General features: G+C 35.8%; 1 long non-coding RNA gene across 1 annotated transcript; it reads left to right on the forward strand.

Moving 5' to 3' along the window:
- Positions 1–4,209: 4,209 nt before the first annotated feature.
- Positions 4,210–18,099, forward strand: LOC114144032 (uncharacterized). Its single transcript, XR_003595382.1, has 3 exons — positions 4,210–4,220; positions 15,431–15,434; positions 17,348–18,099. It is a non-coding gene; the product is annotated as an uncharacterized LOC114144032 (long non-coding RNA).
- Positions 18,100–19,230: the final 1,131 nt, after the last annotated feature.

Here is a 19,230-nt window from a genome sequence, read left to right on the forward strand (position 1 = left end):
GTTCTTGAAGTCTTCCAACAGAATCAGCTGGCGGAGGGATTCAAAGTCACTTTTAACCTCACTTGCAGCACACCATTTATCAAAAAGTAGTCCCTTCTCACGCGCAAACTCCACATAGGTCTGGCCACTAGACCTCTTATGGTTCCTGAATTTTTGCCTGTAAGCTTCAGGTACAAGTTCATAAGCACGTAGGATTGACTTTTTCAATACCTCATACTTCATGCCCTCCTCAGCTGACAGTGACGAAACAACCTCCTGCGCTTTACCTATGAGCTTGCACTGCAATAGAACAGCCCACACCTCCTTTGGCCACTCCAGTGCCACAGCAATCCTCTCAAATGAATTGAAGTAAGAGTCTACTTCTGACTCCCTAAACACAGGCACCAAAGTAATATTCTTGCTGACATCAAACTTGTTTTTGTCCGACACCACCTGTGGAGAATCAGAGTAAACAGATGAACGAGGAGGTGCGTTGCCATGTGAAAGTCTTAGAGCTTCTACCTCCAGCTGTTTCAGCTTAATCTCTTTTTCAGCTTCAATTTCCAACTTGCGCATTTCAAGTTTGAAATCAAACTCAGCTTTTCTTACCAACTCCCTCTCCTGTGCCTCCAGCTGTAGGCGAGCCAGCCGAACCTTAAGTCTGACATTACCACTGGAGCCACTGAGCTCTGGTGACACTGGATCGAACCGTGGTAAAGTCGCAGGGGGCGCCGGTGGCTCTGCCGACCCCCTTGATGGCGTTGCCATTACATCAACACCTTCATCTTTTGAAGGAGGGAGTTCTAAATCAACAGAAGGAACATCACAAACATCTACATCCATTTTACTTGGGTCCACCAGGACTTTAATCTGAACCAGTTTTTGAACAACAATGTTCTTAATTTCAGCTTTTGAAAAGTGTTTTTTCACTGAAATATCAAAATGCTCAGCCAGACATAACAAGTCATCCTTACGACACAATTCCAGCTGTACATGGCTAGGAGCCTGTACAAACTCCTCTAAGCTAAAGCTCATTTCTAAACAGACACAAGGATCTCTCAAATTATTATGGATGTCTACAGCTCAGGGAAAAGAGAGATCCCGGACGAGCCCCCACTTGTTACGGCCCCCCCCTTTTTTTTGTGAGGAGGGGAGTAACACGACAGCCACAATCATTTGACAGAGTCCAGGTGAATGTTGTAAAAAAGAGGGATTTATTGATAACGAAAATCCCGGAAGGCTCACACAAACTGTGGGGGAGAAAGGGGCGGTTAGGGGGGTGCCAAATCATAGAAAATAATAAAACAAAACAGGGCCTAACTACCGTCTGAACTAAGGAAACAAAACGAAAACAAAAACCCTGTTTATCTAATCTAACAAAAGTTTCCACCAAAACTTTACATGGGTGGCACCCACCTCCTTACCTAGTGTATCTAACAGAAAATACAACTACGTGATGAAATGTACAGGGTACCCCAAACTTACCTCGCCCTCTAACTCCCACCACAAACCTTCACACAAAGAGCAACAAGACATGTGTCAGGTAACAAAGCCAGCTCCCGCTCTCCCCAGCTGGGCTGCTTAAATAAGGCCTCCCTGCATGCTGATTGGCCCATAGTTGATGAGGATCAATCAGAGGAGATTGACACCAGCTTTCCCTAGTACCTGTGAAGAAACAAAGAGGGAGGGAAAAAAAGAAACAAACAGCCTGCCAGGCATGTAACATGAAGCCACAGAAAAAAAAGTGTACTTCTTTCAAACGACCTCAGCGTTTGAAAATTTAAGATGCTTGTCCAATGAGGCAGCGTCCAGGCAAGACCTGTCTTAGAGCTCTTGAGTTAACCTTTTGATAAGCCCTCTGGACAGTGTAGATTAAAGGTATTAAATCATCATTTTGTGGTGTGGAGGTGTGCATGCAGAGACTTCCCCTTCACAGTCTAGTGGTCAGGTTGGAGGTGCGAGGTGGTCGGTGCAGACAGGTCATCCTGCTGCAGTGACGAATGGTTTTCATCAAGGGGCCTATAGGCCCACTAGGAAAACATACATAGAGACTTCTGGCAAAGACAAATATTCACCCACCAGCAGCCCCACTCGGCAGGATACAAAGTCTGAAAAGGACGTCTTCACCTCTATCTAAGGCTTTTATTAACCCATTAACACACACATTGTGCAACTTTGCAGAGATGAACCGTCTGGATGTTATTTCTCCATGAAAACATGTATTCCTGCAGCACCACTCACTGCAGCTCCTTGTTGCTCTAATTCAGCAGCAAATGGAGACATCCTCAGATTGAAATGATGCCAATTAGCACAGGCACAACTGATTTTAAAGCAGTGATTAAAGGAGATGTGCCACACTGAATCTAGGATTTATCCCCTCTGCCCCCCTCCCTCTGCAGACTTGCCTTTGCTCAGACTGCCATTAACATCCCATGAGGCATTGGGGCAAGCTCCTGGCCAGCAGCCAGATTCCCAGTTATCTGTTTAAACAATTTTGTAGGCTATTTCAGGAAGTGGAAGCTTGCTGTCCATGTCTCTCGCCGTTGTTATGGCAACAGCTCAGCTCATGTTAAACACAACTCAGAGACATGACCCAATATCTAAGCTAAGTTAGATAATGTGAGTTCAATATTTTTTAAAGAAACCCAGAAAATTACAAAGTAACCATCTCATATGATGTAGAAATGATACATATTTATATTCTATTAACAGGCAGCAACAAAACTGGGGTTAAGAGTCTTTTTGGTTGATCTAGATGTTAACTAATTTGAGCACTATGCTGCCAGTTATCATACAGTCATTACAACAGAAGCTTTCTTGAGTGACTTTAATTTGAATTTGTTCAGCCTTATATAAAATAACTCCTTATCTCTGTAGCTGCTCCTAAATATAGTATCCCTTAATCCTTAACAAGTGTGTAATTGGTGCTGCATTAGTTAGTCCAGTATAGCAACGCATATGCATATGCATGCTGGAATGTTAATGAATGGCAGTGAGGTTAACAAGAGCTGAGCTTCTCTTTCCTGTTTTAAACGTGACTGCATTCAGATTTCTGACCTTCTAATGATGCAAAATCTATCATAGAATTAGAATTTATGAACAATTTAGGTTTATCTCACAAGACAGAGATGATACACTATACTGGGTTCGCATGAATGAGAAACAAATCTGATTTTAATAATACGATACAATACAAGAATAATTTTTGTGTTTGTAGATTCCAAAAGAAGGTCCGATTCCAGAGGAAGGAAAAACAAGCTGTGCTAAAGTGTTTCTAGTTTAAAATTTCAGTTTCTTCTCTCCTTTTTGCTGTTTTTATGCTTGTCTAATTCTATTTGCCTGATTTTGAAAGACTCCAAATAAACAAAGAAATTTATATGCAAAACCAATACAATTATTATTTAAATAAGATAGTTTACACAAAACTTTAACTTCATTGCATCATTTCACTGGTTCTATTGTCGCATTTTTTTTACTGTTTTACCAGTTTATTCATTTTCATCAACCTTTCATATTTTACTTAGTAATTTAGTTGATTATGACTAGCTTAGTGGATATCTTGATTAAAATATCTTTTTGTTAAGAAACTCTCGGATTTTGAAGATAAGCTGTTTGTGTTTATTTCATATCTGCAATGTCCGGTGCTCGACTTATACCTTCATCTGTTGTTATTTTAAGAAGCTAAATGACACAAAATAATCATATTTTATAAGTAAAGAATTTCTTGATTACTGTGCTTGTATTCAAGGATTTTACCTCCAACTATTCACTGCATATTATCTTATGACACCACTAGGCTAAGCCTAGTACACTTTATGAATTTTATTTTATTACTTTTACATCCAAACCTGGGTACACGTTGTTCTTCCCAGCAGAGTTGAGACTTGGGAGTCAATGCATCAACAGCATTGGCATAACCTCGGGCATAGACCTTTGATATATTGCTTCAATATATCCTTCTGGCTGAGGTTACCATTTTGATCTAAACTGACTCTGATGAGATGATTCTCCCATTTCAGCTGAAAGATAATCCACAAGTATACAACCTGAAAAACTTTTCAATTGAGATCAGTAAGCTTAAGATTATTTTTGGTCATATTAAAGTGTTTTTACCCAGTTAGTAACTATTAAAAAGTTACAAATAAAAGGGGGGAAATAACTTAACGAAAAAATTACAAAATCACAAAAATAGTGAACCACAATGGATGAAGAATCTGAATACACAGAAAGGAAAATATAAAGTAAGGCCTTTAAAGCATCAATAACAAACTGTATATAGCCAAACCTGTAGAGACCCAGATGGAAGTATAAAAAAGTCCAAAATATGAATTTTGCAAAATAGGTCCTGTTAACTAGCCATGGTCAACCATCCAAAGCAGCAGGGAGTGCACAAGATAGGCGAAGAAGAGTGTAGGCTTGGTTTAGCGCATGTTTGCTTATATTATAAACAGCTCCACCCAATTTCACCTGGCTGTAAATATGGATGAAACAAACAAAAGCTCACAGTTAAAGAGAACATGCAGAAGTGGGGTGGAGAGTGGATAAAGTTTTCAAGAGAATCAAAAGTTTAGTTCCCTCACAATTGGTGAAGCTAACCACAATCTAATGTTTCAGTGAATATTATGAATGTTGTTTTATACTCAATAAAAGTGAAGCGACACTGCATCGGTAGAAATTTGAGTTGAACACACAAACAATCCAAACTGTAGCAGGAAGGTTAAATTCAATTTTCATTCCTAAAACTGAGTTCCAGCAGCCCACACACACAGAGAAATAAAGTACGACTGATGCACAGATGGGCGAGAAGAAGAAAGTGTTGAAGGAAGGTAAATAAAGGTTTAGAGACTCCATTATTCAGATATCTAAAGATATTTCTTAAAACAGAGTTCTAATGATAACTTCTGACAACCTTGAGATGATTATATTATTGATTTTATAGAAAATTTAAAGAAATACATTGAGTTTCCAGAAAAGTGCCTCAAAGCATTTCGAGAAATTTACCTAAAGTTAGGTCCAAAAACTTTTGGTTAAATGAAAGTAAAAGTATTTTCATTTATCTCAGAACTTTGTTAATCACATATCACATATATCAATAGACTGTTTATTTAAATTTAAAAAATACCTTCTCAATAATCAATGGCAAAATCTTTACTAATCATGCCACTAAACTCTTTCTTATAGTTTCTTAAATGCTGTTTGCAGGTTTTCTCTGGTATTTTGACAATTTGTTTGGGGATGAGGCTGGATGCCATCACCCTCATTTTAGCTCCCTCCACAGAATCTCTGGTAGATCAATTAGGACCTAAGACTTTTTTTTAACAAATATTGTGGTAAAATTTAAAAAACATACTCCACAATTCAATTCAAAACTACATTATTTATCCCAAAGGGAAATTAAATGTTGTAACTCATATCATCCAAGTATCTTCCAGGAGTTGTTGTAGATGGAGATGCTGAGGGCAGGGAGGATCTCCTGTAGCAGTTAGTCTTGCAGTAAATCTGAAAAGGCCTCCCTGTGTAATTTGAACTTTTGATGTTCTACTTAGCTGTCCCCGGTTGTAAAAACAATATGTTGTTGCCATGGTTACACATCAGATAGTAAAAAACTACGAGTAAAAGTCCTTTCAGCTGCTCAGCATCCAAAGCCAGAGAGAACAACCATCTAAATATGCAACAAATATTGAACAAAAGTAAAAGAAAAGAGACAAAGAACTAATAACATTGAGCTACGCTAACATGCTGCCACCATAAGTGGCACAATTATAAAAATAAATACATTAATCCACAGCAATAGATAGCAGGTTTATAAATAGTTTTTTATTGTTTGAAAACTGCATTTTTTTTCCACTTTTTTGCATTTTTACCCATGTTTTCATTGTTGGATGAATTTTGTGACACGTAGCATTTTAATCTACATTTCTGTTTCACAAGCCAGCCATTGGTTGAGGGTTTTAATTACCTCAGCAGTATAATAAAAAACATCAGTTTTTCTCTTCATCTGAACACATTAATTATCGTGTAGGAACAGTATCATTTAAAAGAAAATAAAACAAACTAATGATATACAATACACAACCAACCAAGTGTTGCGTCCCACTCTCCTCTGATCAGCCCCTTCATTTGATGATTAAATCTTGTGATTTACCCCTTGCCATCTGAGCCAGACCTTGAAGCAGCTCTCCCCATTACACGAGGCCATCTCCATAATTACACTACAGAAACAGAGAGACCTGCTGCACATCAAACTCACAGCACTTAGATTGTTAAAGCACGTATGTCAGCTGTTGAATTTGACTCATATCCAAGGCTTGCCGGTAATGAAACAGAGGGGGGACGCGAGGGGTGAGTCAGCCACTGGCCTTTGTTAATTGCATGTCTCACATCATCCTGGCCAGGACAGTTAATTGGAAAAGATCAAGGGGATTTGCAGTGTTAATGAGCTTCCCGTGAACTCAAGTCATACTTTGGATACCAGAGGAGCCTTTACAACTTTTCATTTCTAGGGTAATGTGGTCATACAGCTGTAGACAACTACATCCTCATCTCCTGCGTTTGGCAGAGTCGGCTCATAAGGGAATAGACGTTCTATTATAAGCACCTGACCATTCGTCCTTCTCTGTCTCTTTGTCACTTTGCAATGAGCCCATATTTTGCTATGGTGCAGTTTAATATAAACTTCAATATGTAGTTACTTAGTAAGTGTGTTATTTAGGGGTGCACTAATTTATCAGTGCCAATTTCCTTAATTTTTGGAGATTGGTGTTCACTGACACTTATATGTGAAGCCAATCTTACTGACCTGAGCAAAGGTTTAAAAATCAACGACTGTACTCTTCTGCTCTCCCGTAAAAGTGGTTTTATTGACAGACCGGCCATCCTGGTAATACCTGCATGTTTGCCGTTAACAATAGTCGCCCAACTGTTGCTAACTCAGTAGCTTTCTTGCTAAATTTAGTGACATTTCAGACAAAAAAACCTGGTACCAGCCAAAATCAGACCTGGCAAGTCAGGCTTTTTAAAAATTGCTAATCGGCAACCGGCCAGAAAATTGCAAAAAAGCATAAAAAGAAACAAGATAAAACTGATCAGAATCAATAGAACCAAGAAGCAAACCAGGTTAAATCCAGTGAAAAATATTCATAAAGCTCTAAGCAACTCTTATATGAATCTGTAAATTATTTCACAAAGTCAAAACAAACCACTGCAAATATATGTTTATCACTAAAATGCAATATGGAACATGAAAGAGGATCTGACATGTACTAAAAACATTAAAATCTGCCCTGCAATAACCAGGAAGCCGTGGAGTAGATGACCCACCGCACTCTGTGCACAATGTAGAAATGATCAATCATAGCAAAAATATTTTATTCTATATAAAATAATTATAGCTTTATAATTTAAGGTATGAAAACTTGAGTGAAATGAAAGCAGTGAATTACCTGGCCGTGTTTTGAGCTGCTTTTCTCCTTCCTGTTAGGCATTGACAGATGCCAGCTCTCCTGCCAAAGGCCACATCATTCTTTGCAGCCACACCACCCTTCCTGCCAGCTACACACAATTAGGCCACTTGGTTAACAGTCATCATCAAACCGATGGAAAAAAAAAAACAGGTTGAGAGAGCTTATGGTTCATAATGTGACTGTGACATTTGTATGGATAACAGACGATGTGCAACGTCTCCCTAAATGGTAAATACACAATAAACAAAAAGAAAAATCCTCTAAAATTATTACAATTGATAAAATGATACTTTTGACTCCATAACAATGACATTTTTGTCCCTATGTGGCGGCATGGTAGGGGTCTTTTTACATTTATGTTTGAGCTTTAATTCTCTGGCTAATGTGCTGAATTGTTGCTTTAAAATTTAGAAATAATGTTGCACCAGTCCCTCCTGTGGCAAAACACACCGGCCATCATAATGCTGCCCGCTACCTCCTTACTTACCAACTATTCTCAACTTTCCCCCTACAATGAAAGCTAACTGCTTTAACACTTTAGACTACAATAATTTAATTCATTATCAATTCATATACACATTTTCAGGCAGATGGTGATAAGCTTCGGTATCTGCGTTTAAATTAACAGTAAAACTGCGCAAATTGAAATTACAAAAATATATTTTTGTATAGTGGCAGCACGCCAATTTAAAAAAAATAATAAAAACTTACGCTTTTCGATAAAAAGTTGTTGCACTAACTCAGTGCTTCTCAATTCAAGTCCTCAGGCCCCCCTGCTCTGCATGTTTTAGATGTGCCTCTATTCCGGAACAGCTGATTCAAATGATTGCATGACTATCAAGTGCTGCAGAAACCTGTTGATCACCCATAGATTCAATCCAGGTGTGTAGCAGAAGGGAAACACCTAAAACATGCAGGGCAGGGAGGCCTGAGGACCGGAATTGAGAAAAGCTGCACTAACATGAAGTGGTTTTTAACCGAAATAGTTGAATTTTGCAGAACTACAAGGGAAACACTTTTTTTGCATCACACGAGTCACGTGATCAAGATCCAGATGTTACTACTGGGGAAAACAGGAAAGGCCCCTAGGTCCCCCCAAGGGTTCCTCCCTTGCCTCCCCACCCCCCCAACTTTAAAAGTCTAGCTCCGCCACTGAATATGAGGGGCTTGTTGCTCCAACGCCTGAATATGAAATTTGTCAATTTTATGCAAATATCTCTTAGGGTGTTAAATCATAAAATTAAGATTTGACAAGAATCTGTTTTTTTCTGCTGTTGCAAGTTCACACTTTTGATACAGTTAAGCCATAAGAGATGCTTCTGCTTGTTTATGACAGACAAGTTTGAAAATGGTACTATCAGATATTATTAAACCCTTAAAGTACAGCTCAGCAGACTTACCATTTGACATGAAAAATGTTAAAAATTATTTTTGACAAAAGCTAAAGATGAGGTTTTAACCAGACTGGTGCAACAAACACACAACCTTGAACTGGAGGGGCAGAGCAGGTGGAGAGGAAGAGACTTTGAGAAGGAGTGAGAGTGTGGGTGGGAGAACGAGCTGAGAGAAAGGAGAGAGGATTTTACTGCAAAATGGCCCAGGGGGATTTAATCACAGTAAAACACTGAACTCTTATTGGGAGTCTTAAAATGTTTTTAAGAGACCAGCTGTGCCAAACTGTAGCACCACAACAGGACCACATTACATTATACGGCCACAATAGTCCTCTAGATCACCTCATGAATGTTATGTAAACGCTGTGGAAGCTTCACAAAACATACTTTACCTGGGAAAACTAAGAGACAAGGCAGTGCATGAGCTAGATGGACTAAATACAGCAACTAAAGGAGAGATTAATCGAGCTGATGACCTTATCTTTATTTATTCTTAACATCCTTGTTGATTTGTGTTTCTACTATATTTCTTATATTTATGTTTATTGAGATATACTTATTTCATTATTATTTTATTCAATTATCTGACTTGCTTTCGAGAGTTGCTATTTTTTAAATTTCGTTGTGCTTTATTCATGCACAATGACATTAAAAGGAATTCTGATTTTTTTTTTGGCTTAAAGGAAAACTGGTTTTGGACATTCCATCTATCCACCCATCATAAAATATAAGTAAACAAAGCATCTAGCATTCAGGAAAGGGTCCTGAGGCTGCAGTTTGTAACTTTTATAAAATTATACATATTTTTTACATATTTGCCAAAAATGTCACCATGTTGTGACATTTTGATATGAGACAGATAATCTGTGAAAATATTGATATCTTAAATGTCCCTGAGCTACTACTGCTGTCTGAATAAATGCACCACTCCTGGTCAAAAGGTTCTGATTGGTTGTTGATTGTGCTGGCAATCAACCACATGTACTCGCTGCTCAGTGTGCTAATGGTTGAGAAACAAATCAGAAAAACCATTTATCCATTGTAATTGGTGGCTACACTAACTAGCCTAGTGTTCATGACAGGCTTTGCTGACGGGGAAAAGCATAAGGGGAGGAATGTTGCGCACATGGGAATGATTGACAGATTTTTAGCACATTTTTTTTCACAGATTATCTGTCTCATATTATACTGTTGCAACATATATGTAAAAATATATATGTTATAAAAGTTAAATAACGGAGCTTTAAGAAATCTCTTTTTAGCAAAAGTTTTGGTTAAACATTTATAAATGTTTATCTTAACCTCTTATGTTGTCTTTTTTACCCATTGTAATTGGTTGTTTTGTTTTTAGCTCTTTCTATCTCTTTGAGATCTTACAATGAAAAGGGCATTGCAAATAAAATTTATTATTATTATTTCTTAGATGGGAATCTATATAATCTCCAGCATTAACATTTATTTTTATCAAACTGAATCTAATTCAAAGTAAACCCAATCATAATTTGGACCACTAATTGACAAAGTGAAAAGCACAACACCAACATCAATGAGCATCTTGCTTTGTTGAAATCCTTTAAAGGATGCACTTTTAACAAAAGATGTTGCTTTGTGCTACATATTAGCATTAGTCAATAAAAAAGTCTGAATAAGGCTGCATTTTCTCGTGTATAGTTGTTTTGTAAAATATGGCTGTTTGGACTTTAGTGTGCCTGCTTTCTGCAGGAATGTTTCTCAATATCCTGAGAGTTACAGATTTCTGTGCAGTGATAACTCTGAGATTTTTCCTTTTTTTCATTTAAAATTATGGCGTTGCTTTGAGGTTTGTCATCAAGGCAAAACACATTTGAAAAGAAATACTTCTAACACTTAAGCACTCTTTTCAAAGCATGTCAGGTTCCTGGGCCAAATTGGGAAGGATAGATAGGAAATGAGCAACAGATGGCTGGAACTGATGAAGAGAAGAAAACAACACTGCTGAACAGAGTCAAACAGGCATTTTGGCACATTGGAGGGCCGTCGTCTCCATCTTCCTAAACCATGTTTTTGACTTTTAGATGAGAACAGCCTACATTTACTCATTATACACAGACCCTACAGATGGTAACAACCTCCTTTAAGTCAGTGATTTCCTGCAGAATCAAAGCAAATCGTTAACAATTCATGCATGAAGATCACAAACTTTAGAAAAGGTGGTTTGTTCCCTTTGGGTTTAATATCTTCTTTTAAGCCAAGGAATATAAATACCCGCATGTCTTGTTCAGAAGTGATGAAAGGATGGAGGGGGAGATGGATAGAAGGATTGGGGCCTCATGTGCAGTAACGCATGTGGAGCTTCAGTCTGTGGAAATGAAGAAACTATGGAGCCAAAAATAGAGCGTTGTACATGTAGCGCTCTGTAGATACATGTAAAAAAAAGACATTATGAATAAAATGTATTATTTTATCTATGAAATAAATAAAATACAGAATGCTACATGTTCTGTAGCTACATCTATCTATCTATTTATAGATAGACAGGTAAACGTACTTGGGGTCATAAATCATGGATCATGACCTAAACTAAGTAACTGAAAGTAAATTTATATTCATATTCATATGCTTCAACTATCAAAGTCAAGATATATCACATATGTATAACATATACAGTATATATACTGAATATATATATATATATATATATATATATATATATATATATATATATATATATATATATATATATGTGTATGAAAATATAAATGTTTTTTTATTTTATATATATATACTGTATATATGTATATACAGTATATATAGTGAGGATATCCTCTGTAGTCTAACATAACGTTGCTCTGCAGCTACATGTATATATAAATATAAAAAATATAGATTGTAAATACATTTTAATGAGTAATCTTTAAGTAAATTTTATAACATTTTGAATTTTTATATATTTTTATTAATTTCTTTTTAATTAAAAAGTATTTTAATAAATATTTACATTTAAATTACACATTTTAAATTGAAATTTTTATCAACTCATTCTATTTGAAAACAATTATATTTTTAAATACATGTTTTAAATAAATTTCAATGAGAAATAAAACTTTACATCTATCCATGTGCATATCCACTTGAAAAGAAATGAGTCAGCCAGGCATTTCTATTTGTTTTTCGGTATTTCAAGTTAACTATATAGAGCCTCAATCAATCAGTCAATCAAGTTTATTTGTTAACACATTTCAGCAACATGGCAGTTCAACGTGTTTTACATCATATTGAGAGGATGCTTATATGTCTGAGGCCAGATGTTCTAACACTAGATCAGGTCAGGTCACAACAATCTGAGTTTAAATTAAGTACCTTAAAATGCTCTGGCAGTGTGATCAGTAGCCATCATTTCCAATATCACTATAACAAAATAAGAAATGACAGCCTGAAATAAAATATATAATAAATTAAACCTCTCCCTCATTAAATCTCACTCTTTATTCTAATAGGATTTCTGCAGAGCGAGGTCTTCCTGCTGTCATGCAGAGACTGACTGAGTGAGCCAACCTGGGTTGCTGGTGGTGACCCGTTACTTAGGAACCACCGTTATTGTTTCATGCTGCAGGTGGAACCTCCATTAGGACGCCAGCTGCATGTGAAACTCTGCTACTCCTGTATTTAAAGAAACTCAAAGGATTTCTGAGTTGTGTTTGTGCACTTGTGGCAACAAGCAGCTGGTGAGATTCAAGGCTTGCGAGGGAATATCATGAGCTCAGGCGGTTTTCCCTGGGATCACACTGACTCATCTATCATGCTTCTCTCTCTCTCTACGTCCACACGCTCATATTCTGTGATCAGTGTTGTAATTCATCAAACAACACTACACAGCAAACTTCCTGCTTACGACAACTTCCATGGCACACAACTTTTCAACAGTCAATCATATGCAGATAAAAAAAATTAACAGAAAAGTCAGCTAAAAAAGATTTTATTTCAATGTAAAATTCTATTAAAATTTATATAATCAAGGAAAGCACATTAAACAATGTTACCTGTTAAAAACAGAGCAACCGTTGTTTAATACAAAGGTTTTCTAGACAAACCGAGTCCTTGGTTGGATCTTTAATAAAAAACAGCAAAATTTAAATTAAATATTTCTGTCACACACAGAGAGAGACACATAAGCTGAATTTCTGCGACTGTAAACAAGAAAAAACATGAAAGTGGCTATATGCATATGTAAATAAAAATTTTAAATTTATGGTAAAAAAAAAAAAAAAAAAAACTAGACAAGCTCTTATGGCTAAATCTGGCATATTTCTGACTGACTGGATTATTTTAATGAACCCAGCAAACGTCCATGGCACATGACTTTTCAAACTTTTCAGTCATCTGCAGATAACAAATGTACAGGAATATCAGCTTTTTAAAATGTAGATGTCAAAATAAAATTCAAATATTTTTAAAATATATATCATAATCCTGTTCTATATAATCAAACTGATCCAAATTAGCTTATGTGGCTAAATGTGGCACATTTCCATGACTGACTGGCTTATTTTAATTAATGTTAATATTTAATGTTTTTATGAGGTAAAGCACTTTGAACTAAACTTGACTTGACTTAATTGGTTTTAATTTAATTAATTAATTAATGTATTTTTGAAGTTATACTACAGAAAAGCGTTTGCGTTTTCATAAGAGTTATAAGGTTAGAAGCAACAAATATTGACATTTTGGGTGTAAATGTTATAGCAAATAAAAGTTTTTTACTGTTTATTAACAAACTATTCGAGGTAAATGGGACAAAAGTGGAAAATCCACCATAGCTGAAGGTAATTGGTTGCCTGAATGTACATGATTTCAAATTATGGTTCTTTTTTCAAAAAGAAACAAAAAAGTGTTTCGCCATGGTGACCTGAACAATCTGAAAAGTGTGGTGTGCATTTGTGTTCACTATCTTAGTATCATCCAGCTATTTGTTACATCCAGAAATTGGCATTTTCGCCCATTTTTATTCTGAAAAACTCAACAGTTTAGTGAGATTCCTTGGAGAGCATCTGTGAATGTGGATTTTCAAGTCTTCCCATGGATTCTCACTGATTCCCGCTGTTCTTAACACATGAGTATGCTTTGATGTAAACCCTTTCATTTCGGCTCTGGCTGTATGTTAAAGGTCATTGTCCTCCTGGGAGGTGAACCTCTGTTCCAGTCTGAAAACGTTTGTTACATTTCAAACGGTTTTCCTCCAGAATCGCAGTGAGTCCAACACATGGCGTAAACAGGAAACAGGACTTATGGTTGTCTTTCAAAGTGAATGACTAATAACATGTCTAAAGATTCTCGCACCTGAGATTAGAGATGGGAATTGATAAGAATTTATCAATACCAATTCCATTATCAATCTCGTTTATCTATTCTCATTGAGTTAAAAAATAAACTCCTTAATTCAAAATATGCACCATGTTGTATTTGATTCAAACAAAATTAATACTTGCTTAAAGAGTAAGAATCTGTCAATCAAATGAACATTCTAACACGAAATGCAGCTTTCATGTTAGAAAGCACAGCCTTTGTGCTTTTAATATTTTAAACAAGCCCCGTTGGAAAATATATTCTAATTTGTTGAATATGACTGTAAATGTTAATGTGAGATGGAGATTATTCATACAGCATGGCGCTAAAGTTAATAAAATAACCAGGCGGCAGAACATGGAGGAGTTTAATGTTACCTGGGACATTCATAGCAGGAGATGCTGCGCTCAAAGCTCCACCCCCTTGAGCCAGCGCTGTTGCTAAGCAACAGATCAAACAAATCTGTTGGAGGCTGTGTGGTCAACTGTTTGAGGGTGTTAGAGGTATTTCCTCCTCTTATTATGATTACAGATTTGAACATGTTGCAACTGGCCCTAGTTTCATCTTTAATTGTGGAATGTAATAATATTTTGGAGTGCTCCACGTCCTGGACAGCATGTGCAATACATCCTCACAAATACTTCACACATTATGGGAACTGTAACCAAGTAATTGAACCGCTTGCAGATTCCCATTGTTTGAGATGTAGATCAGCTATCTATTTGCAAAGTGCCTTGAGACAAAGGAGGCATTCATAGTATCATTTATCAGTTACCAGGCTGAAACTGTCCTTATTATCAGGATTGACACTTTTACGGTTAAATACCAATAAATTCAAAAATACAGTTACTGTGTGCAGTTTAGTGACACACTTCTTTCTGTGACAAAAGCAGCAAATTACAAATGGGAAAGCTTAAAATTTTAAGTGCATGTCTCTAATTGGGTGGACAGCCATGTTTTGGTTGGTAGGTATGTAGATATTCTAATCCAGGGGTGTCAAACTCCAGTCCTCAAGGGCCTTTTACATGTGCCTCTGCTGCACCAGAACTGAATAGAATAATTAGGACATTAGCATGGTTCTGGAGAACTTATCTACACAAGGAGGAGGTAAGTCAGCCATTTCATTCCAGTGTTTTGTACCTGTGGCACATCTAAAAACTGCAGGAGACCGGAGCCTGAGGACTGGAGTTTGACACCTGTGTTCTAATCTTTTTCCATTTTTAGACGATAGAGTGGACAGTGCTTCATCATGATGAGATATTCAAAGTTTAGGATTGTATTTTCTAACATAACCCTGCATTAAACTACCTAGCAACTTGATTCCTGCTCTTTATTGTGTGTTCTTTGTTCTTCATTAAGCTTTTTGTTCCGTAAGACATTTGAAGTTTGAGGTTGAATACAAATGCTTGCCAAACACTTCAGTCTTTTATATTTAATTTACCGATAAATATCCGACTATCCACAATAAACTGACTGGAAATTGTAGATTTATCGATATTGTAGTATTCAGACTCATTCAATAAATTAGATTATTATTTAAAAAAATAATATATTCCAGGAACTTTATCACGAAATAAAACACCATATATATTAATTACACACAGATGGATATTTGAAGACCTTTTTCTGTTAATTATGAGTATTTTTCCTTCACAGCTAATAAAACCATGACATTTAAAATGTAAATATTACATCGGAAAAGTTATGATTAACTTAAATTTATGAACATTATGCTTAATACCTGCTTAAAGGTTGCTATCTTCAAAAGGCACTTTGAATCTGAGAAACAAAACTCATTGGTATGTATACTTTCATTTATTGAATATAACTGTTCAATAGATACTGTGAAATCTATGTATAGAAAACCATAATTGTTTTATTTAATCTTCCTTTAACCAGGTAAGTTGTTTGAGAACAAACATTATCTAAGACAATATTACACACACACATCTAACTTAAGTTCATATGATTTGTTTATAAAAAAATTATTTATATATATACAGTATATATAAATAATTTTATATATATATATATATATATATATATATATATATATATATATATATATATATCCACTCAGTTATAGTAAAATTGCTTCAGATTTTATTTGTCCAGGAATTTTGTTCCAAGTTTAAGGCAAAATAGTTTTGACTTCAGGTTCCTTGTTTAAGCAAAAAAAAAAAAAAGACAGGCAAAAGCCTGGGAAACACTGCCATCTATTGGTTGAATATGTCACTAGACATATTAATCAGCAGAACCTTTAGGTTGGTTTTATGACCATTTTTAAAACTGATTCAGTTTGCCGGTAAATACTGAATGTTCTTCAGTGTCTTAAACATATGCTTCAATAGCTGCCCGGAGGTGTAAATAACTAAAGGTAAATACAGGCAATCTGGGTCAATTTGTATGTTGGTAAACATGAAAAGCATCATATATACTCATCAATGTATTTAAATATTACTGGACACCGTTTTATTCAAGAGCTGCTCTGATACTTTGTGGGATTTATAAGCTCTACTGGAATTAAAGAGAAAATAGAGTCTAAATGGTTTACACTGATTTGCCCTGCTAAGATCTTGCTGCCCAAGTTTTTACTTATAAAAATGTTTATAGTCTTACCCACTGAAATGCAATCATAAGCAAACAGAAAACTTTGATTTACAACAGACATCAGTATATAATCATAACACATCACTGATAGTTACATAACAGTTGTCCAGTTTTTTAAAAACAGTGGGTTAAACACCCATTTCTTCTTTCTACACTTTGACTCTAATCTAATGTGAAATAATATAATATACACACAGATATTTCAACACAATTCAAAGCGACAGCATGTACTGTTTACTGTATATTTATCTGACCTCCAAATGGCCCAGTTGGCTCGGCAGATGGAAAATACCATTAAGACAATTTAGCTTGTGTACAAACAAGAAGTCATGCTTACACATAAACTGTGTTTTTTTGCGTGTTGTGTATTTTTGTTCCAAACAAATTTGAAGGTGGGAAGAGTAGCTAGAAATTGTTCACAGTGTCACTTTAAAATAATATTACTCAAAAGTAAAAATGCATTTTGAAGTAAAACAACTCCTACAAGTATATTGTTTTTCTAAAAGTTAATCAAGTAAATATGCTAGCTGTGCCAATTTCATAAAAAATTAATGCTGTAAAATACTTTCAAATCTGCAGAAAATTTAAAGATTAATATTCAAAAACTATGAAGTGATAATGAGAGTCTAACTTTCAGTCCATTTTAATTCTAAGCTATGAATATTCCACCTTAGATGAAACTGGACAAGTGAATTATTTCTATGACAATTCATTCATCAAATGTTTCTAAAGAGCCTTTGAGTCCGACAACAGCAGACATGTTCAGATGGTGGCGAAAACTTCCAGACTTGCTCTGACATCACAGCGGTCTGTGGGAGTTTGTTACAAGATTAGCTGAGAAAAGACTTATTCACCAGCACTGTGGTTGATATTCACAGTGAAAGACAACCGTCAATGCCCAACTGCTCACTATGCTAATTTCTGACACGTCTCTGTGAATTTTATGCAGCATCTCTGGTGACATCCAGTGACCGGTGGAGCTGTGTATCATAGTGTAGCTTGCATCATCATTGTGTGAAAGCGGTGTATGTCCAAATGTGTAGTGATGAAATATTCATAATAGCATGTAAAAAGCTTTATAGTCCATGTTTACAAGCATTTACTACTAAATGAAGCCACTGCAAACATTGAAACCTCAGCTATTTACCTCTTAGTGGATTTAAGATTTTTCTCCCGACTGAATTATTTATGACTCATTGATTATTGCTTTGCTTTTAAAGTCTTTATGCAAAATGTAAAGAAAATATTAATGGTGTCCTATTTATGCTTCCTTGAACAGGTTAGGATAGGTGTATGTACAATGGCCAGTTAGGGCCATTGTAGATAGAAAAAAGGAGGACATTTCCAACAAAAAACTCAAATTTTGAGGTTAATCTCAGAAATTTTCTAGAAAGAAACTTGTAAGTTTCTGAGTTTCAAAAGTCTAAAATTTTCACCTTTTAAAATTCAGAAAATATCCCAAGTTTTTTCTGGAAAATTTATGAAATTACAGTAATCTCAAACTTTCTGAGTTTTTCCTTGGTAATTTTTGATGACTTGTTAGAGATACATTTAATTGACTTGAAATACTCAACAAAGTAGTTCAGAAAGAGATTAAATGATAGAGTGGTATTTTTCTGTATACAATTATGACTAAATTATCTACTCAAAATCATAAGATTAATGAGATCAGAAAAATAGTTCATGAAATAAAGAACTTCCTTAGATGTGAAAGAATGCATATTAGCGATTTTATGCAAACAAATGCACAATTATACATCTGTACATTTTTAAAAAGCATAAGTGGCACCTCATGCACAGCCAAATGCAGCAAATGGTTTCTGAATAGTATGTCAACAGGATAACTCTTTTCCAGCAGTCATTGTAAACACAGAGCGGTAGAACCAGCTCACCAAATGCTGTAACTCCACTTGGGTTGCTAAGTGACGAGCCGGGCTTTGCTGGGGTTGCTAGGTAACGGCTTTGGCTTCACTGGGTTGCTAGGTGAGGGTCAGCCCCTGCTAATTTGCGATGTTACATTCTGAAGGTTTTTGAAACAACTCATTTTCCAGATACCAAAAAATATTGATTTATTCCCCAAAAAAATGGCTGTTTTTTTTTTATTAAGCACTTGGACTGTTTTTAGAAGTTTTAGATACCCAAATGGGAGTGCAAGAATGTGCTTAATGTGAATTTTGCATTCTATTCTATTTAGTTTGATGTCTATTTTCTATGCTCATCCAGAGCAAAAGTAAAATTTGAAAACTCAAGAGTTCCTCGTAAATTTATAAATTAGGCCCGCATTATTATGCTGGTGCCTCGAGATGTTATTTCTAATACAGTACAGGACACATAGCACTGGAAAACAGATGTAACAACGCCATCTTGTGGTCAGAAGTGAAAGATTTGGTTTTAAAGTCAGTCCTTATCACCTTTTTCTTCCCAGTTTGCTAATTCTGCAAAAAAATAAACTCTCTCTCTTT

Source organism: Xiphophorus couchianus, chromosome 5 (genome assembly GCF_001444195.1).
Source record: "Xiphophorus couchianus chromosome 5, X_couchianus-1.0, whole genome shotgun sequence".
Classification (NCBI taxonomy): Eukaryota; Metazoa; Chordata; class Actinopteri; order Cyprinodontiformes; family Poeciliidae; genus Xiphophorus; species Xiphophorus couchianus.